At 33.2% G+C, this 6149-nt stretch overlaps 1 pseudogene; it reads right to left on the minus strand.

Annotated features, from left to right (window-relative positions):
- Positions 1-1700: 1700 nt before the first annotated feature.
- LOC133831911 (uncharacterized) lies at positions 1701-4348 on the minus strand (annotated as a pseudogene).
- Positions 4349-6149: the final 1801 nt, after the last annotated feature.

The following is a 6149-nucleotide window of genomic DNA, read 5'->3' on the forward strand; positions in this document are numbered from 1 at the left end:
ATGGTACTCTCAATGAGCTTGTCTATATGCAACAGCATACATGTTTTGTTGATTCATCAAAACCCAATTATGTTTGTAGATTAAACAAGGCATTATAAGGATTGAAATAGGCACCTAGAGCATGGAATGAAAAGCTCAAAAACATTATTTTTCAGTGGGGTTTTTAAGCATTCTCGGTCAGATAATTTTTTGTTCATATTTGGTTCAAGACCTAATCTAATTTTGCTATCGGTATATGTGGATGTTTTTCTCATTACAGGTCCTAACAACACTTGTAATGCCCCAAATTTCCTAATAAGGTTTAGGACCTTAATTAGGAGGCCGAGAGGGCCATAATTGTTTTATTATGCTATTTAATGATAATATGCATGTTTAGGTGTATTAAATATGCATGTGAACCCATTTGTGATTAATTGGGTGATTTTCATATTTTGGCCATTTCGGGCATTTTTGGCATATATGTGAAATGGGTGTGGTGCTTTGTTATTATTTGGTTATGCCAGGGTTACCCAGCACAAGACGATCCTAGGAGGTAAGCTAGTGGGAAAGTCACAACGGGATTTAAGCTTGACTTGTAGTAAGTCAAGGGGTATTTAGAGCATTACCGGGTTATTGGGTAATGAGAATTAATATTTGGTGATAAATTGGGAGTTAGTAAGATCAGGGGGAAATTCTGGAAGTTTTGACTATAATATCCCCGGGGGTGTTTTCGGGACCCCGTGCATTAGGTTTTATTGGAAGCTACTTAAGCTTGAAGTAACCTTTTAAGAAAATAAAAAGAACTTTCTGTACGTTCTCTCTCCCTAAAAGTTCCATTTTCGTCTCCCGGTCGCGTTTTCGAAGATAACTTGAGTTCTAGGACTCGGAATCAAGCGAGGATCGAGGCATAGCAATCCTAAGGAGAATTAGAAGCTTATTAGCCAGAGGATTTAGTTGGAAACAACTCAATTGGAGGTAATTCAAGTTTAAGTTTTAAGTTTTTAAAATTTTTTAAGCTTGAATTGGACTTTGTGAATCGTTGAGTTTTTAGTTTGTTTGAGCTTCAGGTTTTGGTGGTTTTGGACCATTAGGAAGTTTGGGAACTTTGATTTGATGATTTGGAAATGTTTGGATGGGTTTTTGGAAGGTTTTAAAATGGAAAAAATGAAGAAAAGTGGCTGGTACGAGGTTGGGTCGTGGCCCTAACTTGAAGAACATGGAGGAGGCTCTACCAAGGGGGCGGGCCGTGGCATGGCCATGTAGGGCCTCGGCCCTTAAGGGAAAAATTTCCCAAAAGTGTGTTTTTGTGATGGAAACTTAGCTCTAAGGGCCTGGGATCGATCCTACTACTTAGTTGAGTGGGATTCAATGTCTCGGAGGCTTGGGTTGGGTTTGGAAGTATTTATTTACTCATTTTGATGAGGTTTTATATTATGGTTGTGACTAGGTTAACACTAGAGGCTTGGAATCGGGATCGTTCTTGTGACTCATTTGTTGGTAACCTGTGCTTGGACCAGGGCCGTCTTAAATATTTTGGAGGCCTTGTTCTAATCTAAAAATTTGGGCCCCTAACAAATAAAAAAAGTTTAACTAAAAACTAATAATATTTTCAAATATTATTGTTACGATTATATATTTTACAAAATTAAGCACCAAAAATTCAAACTATTTTATTAAAATTGTTATTTTTCCATTACAAACTTTAAGCTAATATCAACATTCTACTTAAAAAGAGCCATCCTTCGCACACTTTTTGAAGCAAATTCATCAACCAACTCTTCATATTTTACAGTCTCCAAAATATCATTTTCAATCGCGATCAATGCTAATCCATTAAGCCTTTCTTGTAACATGGTAGACCGCAAGTAGGACTTCAACAACTTCAATTTTGAAAAACTTCTTTCTGCAGAAGCAACTGTCACCGGAATAGTCAACAAAATTCTATAGGCAATAACTGTATTAGGAAAACAATCTAAGCCTTTCAAAAACTTTAATATATCAATAGCTCTCATTTTTTTCCTAGGCAAGATTTCTGTTAATAACTTTAACTCCACATATAATTCATTCCCATCAATATCATAATGTTCATTATGTTTCAATACCTTTTCAAAATGACTACAACAAGACTTCAAACTTGCATTGTCTAACGATTGGAGCTTGTCAGAAGTAAACAAGAAACCAAAAATATTTTCATATTCTTGATATTGTTCAAATCGCATAGTAAGAGAAACAATGGCTTGATCAACAAGGTAAAGAAAATAATTAACTCTAAAAGATTCCTCTCCAGATAACTCAACAGATGTATTCAAATTCTCATCAAATTGTCTTTTTCTTCGAATTGTGCGCATTTGAGGAAAAACTGGATCAATATTCATTTCAATAGCAATTTCCTTAGCATTATTCAAAGCGTTATAAAAACCTGTTTCTCTATATCCCACGAAAAAAGAAATTAACCCTTTTATTTTTTCCATAGCAACATCAATAAGCATATCCTTTGATTGTAAAAGCTTGCTAACTAAATTAATAGCAAATAATATTTCAAACCAAATAATAATTGCTATTAAAAACTCAAAATCACCAAGCTCATTTGTTGCTAAGGATTTTGCTTCACTTCTTATTTTAGAATCAAGTTCATCCTTTTCTGACACTTCAAGTAAAGCTTCTCTAAAATCTAACATTTGAGATCTTATAGCTTTAACACTATCTACATGACTCTCCCAACGAGTGGATGACAATGATTTTGGAGTCAATCCTTTCACATTATCTTTCAAAATTTGCCATCTCTTAGTAGAATTGGCAAAAATCGTATAAATACGCTGAATAACTCCAAAAAAAATTCTAGCTTTACTACATGATTCAGCCATGTCACATAATGTCAAATTAAGACTATGACAACCACAAGGAGTATAAAAGGCTCTTGGATTTATGTCTAAAAATTTATTTTGTACACCTTGATGTTTTCCTTTCATATTTGACCCATTATCATAGCCTTGTCCCCGCACATCAAATATGTCAAGATTAAGTTTTTTCAACTCATTTTGTAGAACATCAAAAAGTCTGTGACCAGTTGTATCATTCACATTTAAAAATCCTAAAAATGATTCTTCAATGCGAACAGAATGTGAAGAAACATCCACATATCTCAATATCAAGGACATCTGCTCTTGATGTCTAACATCAGGAGTACAATCAAGTATCACAGAAAAATACTTTGCTTGTTTAACTTTTTTAATGATTTCAGTTTTAATTGCAGAAGCAAGCACAAGTATTAACTCGTTTTGGATGTTATGTCCAAGATAATGACTATGAATATCATCATTTGTAATGCGTTTAACATGTTCTTGGATAATAGGGTCAAACTCTGCCAACATTTCAATTAAGCCCAAAAAATTTCCATTACTATTTTGATACAATTTCTCATTAGAACCACGAAATGCCAAGTTATGTTTAGCAAGAAATTTCACTATTAAAATAATTCTTAGTAAAACTTTTTTCCAATGATCTTTTTCTTTTTCAATTAGTCTTTGAGTAGCTTTATCAATCGTTTGATTCTTTTCGAGCATTAGACGCAATTCATACCAAGTGGTCATATTTTTAACATGTTCCATACTGATTTCATGCTCTTTAAGTCTTTCACCAATATGTGCCCAATCACTAAAGCCTTTGTTAACATGCCTCTACCAATCCCACTTTTAAAAACTTTGCAACAAAAACAAAATACTCTATCTAACTCTTTTGAATAAACAAGCCAATCTCGATCACGCTTCTCTCCATTTGATAAAACTCTAGTATACAAATTAGCAGTGAATCGTCTAGAAAATTTAGCTTTAGAACCACTCATAATAGAACAATCTCTTTTTGGACCCTTCATCACTAATAAATCAATCATTTTTTAATCAAGAGCATCCCAATTTCTTAGATCAAATATATCAAGCAAATGTTCAAATGGGTTTGATTGCTCTTCATTGTTATTATCATTATCCTCTAAAACATCTTCATTTTCAAGTGAATTATTCAAATGATCATCATCACTATTTTTAGTATTAGAATTTTGATTTTCCATATTATCATCTTCAATGGGCACGTCACTATTATTTTTCACATTATCATTTTTAATGGGCACGTCACCTCTATTTTCCACATCAACACTTTGAGTTTGATTCTCAATACTAACATTCTCATTAGGAACCATGTTTTCAGGAAATTCAACATCAAAAATGTCATAATTATGATTTTCTAAAGAAACTTGTGGTTCTTTTATAATAAATTTATCAAGAGCTCCTCTTTGAGATTGAGTTAACTCCTCAATTTTTTTCTTTTTCTTGCGTTTTTCATACCCAGACTCATGTTTTCTAATCTTAGGAGGCATAGTGAAAAAAAAACAACAACAACTAATATAATGTTTCAAAGAACAATCAATATAGTAATAATTTATTAAATTAGAAGTGAAAAAAGGAACAAAAGAACCTGGTATTTGCTGCTAATTCCATCTTCAAAGTTTAAAAGCTTCAAATTGAAAAAATTCACTGTCACAAATTTAGAGTCGCCAATTGCCCAATACCCTTTTCAATTAATTTTCTGATCTATGCAGTGATATTTCTACAACAATAAAAAAAAAAGTAGTACTAATAAGTAGTGATTAATTAATAATTAAATAAAAATTAGTGATTAATCTCAATTAAAGATACCAAATAAAAATAAAATATAATAGAACAGATTAACGGTATTAAAGGAGAATGAACATTGAACACTAAACAAAACAACATATTACATTTTTTTTTCTCTAGTAATTTTAGCATTATATATATCATATATAAAAAAAATAACGGCAAAAAAAAAAATCAAGAAATAAGAAAGAATAAAATTCTATATGACAAAAAAAATTAAATTCATATTTCACTTCTTTGTTCTTCATATATATTAAAATATATATAGATACCTTACTTTAATCTTGACGCCTTGATGGAGAGGTTGATGCATTTGAGACCAAATTGATGTTGATGCCTTGATGGTGAGCCAACCAAAAATAAATAAAAATGAATCAACATTTCACTTACTGCTATTTTTTCTTTTTTGTCTGCAAAAGCCTACCTATCCCTTTCTATTCATGAATTTTACTCTTGATTTTTAATATATAATATAATATTATATATATATGATGAAAGCAACTGACCGTTTGAGGGTTTGACTAAATATTTATGAATTAACAACTTAACATTAAAAGTGGGATTGAGAATAGAAACAGTCTTTAGAAATGGAATCTTTCCTTTAAAAGTGGGAACACGTTTGATTTCATTTATTTTAATAAAAAAAAACTGAAAAGGCAGGTAAATAAATTGGGCCCTTTAGTTTATTGGGCCTTGGGCAATAGCCCAGCTTGCACAGCCACATAGCCGGCTTTGGCTTGGACCCAAGGTAAGAGAACTGCACCCCATATGTGACATGCATGGTTATGTTTGATGCATGTTGGATGTTTGAATGTAAACATTGATAGCATAATGAATGCTTGGCAATCTTGCCCATTTGCATATGGTTATTATTGAGGCATGCTGGACGATTAAGTGTGATGCATGTGATGCACGAGAAACATGTGATTAGGGCTTGCCATGAACGATGAATATGAGATTGGTCAGAGCTTGAGTCTCTGTGTTTGTGCATGATTATAATTATGCTAGCAACTGTTTAGTAAGCATGCTGAATGCCCTATTCTTAGATAATTGGCATATGATACACATTGATAGCATTGCTTACCTGTGCATGGTACTGACTAATTAGTCAGATTTGGGAAAGGTGCTAGTATCAACTGTGAAGCTGTGACTCATTAGTCAGGTTTGGCAGTGGTACTGGGCACTGGTCACGTTGCACTGACTCATTAGTCAGAATGGCCTTAGCGTGTATCACGCAAGCCAACAGAGATTAGATTTAATCGACTTTTAGCATTGAATGACTCAAAGAGCATTAATGCCAAATTGACCTCAAGTTTGAGGAACATTATAAGCGCTTGAAGGCTAGTGGCTTACCTAGCAGCCACTCTTCCACTTGAATTAGTGACTTGCTTGTCAGTCACTCAGCATGGTTTATCGGAACCTCAAGTGTTGTGACACTCATCTGATTAGGATTGACTTGATAGTCCTCCAATCAGAAGGCCAGGATTTCTCATCCTGGATACC

This window comes from Humulus lupulus, chromosome 4 (assembly GCF_963169125.1).
Source record: "Humulus lupulus chromosome 4, drHumLupu1.1, whole genome shotgun sequence".
Classification (NCBI taxonomy): domain Eukaryota; kingdom Viridiplantae; phylum Streptophyta; class Magnoliopsida; order Rosales; family Cannabaceae; genus Humulus; species Humulus lupulus.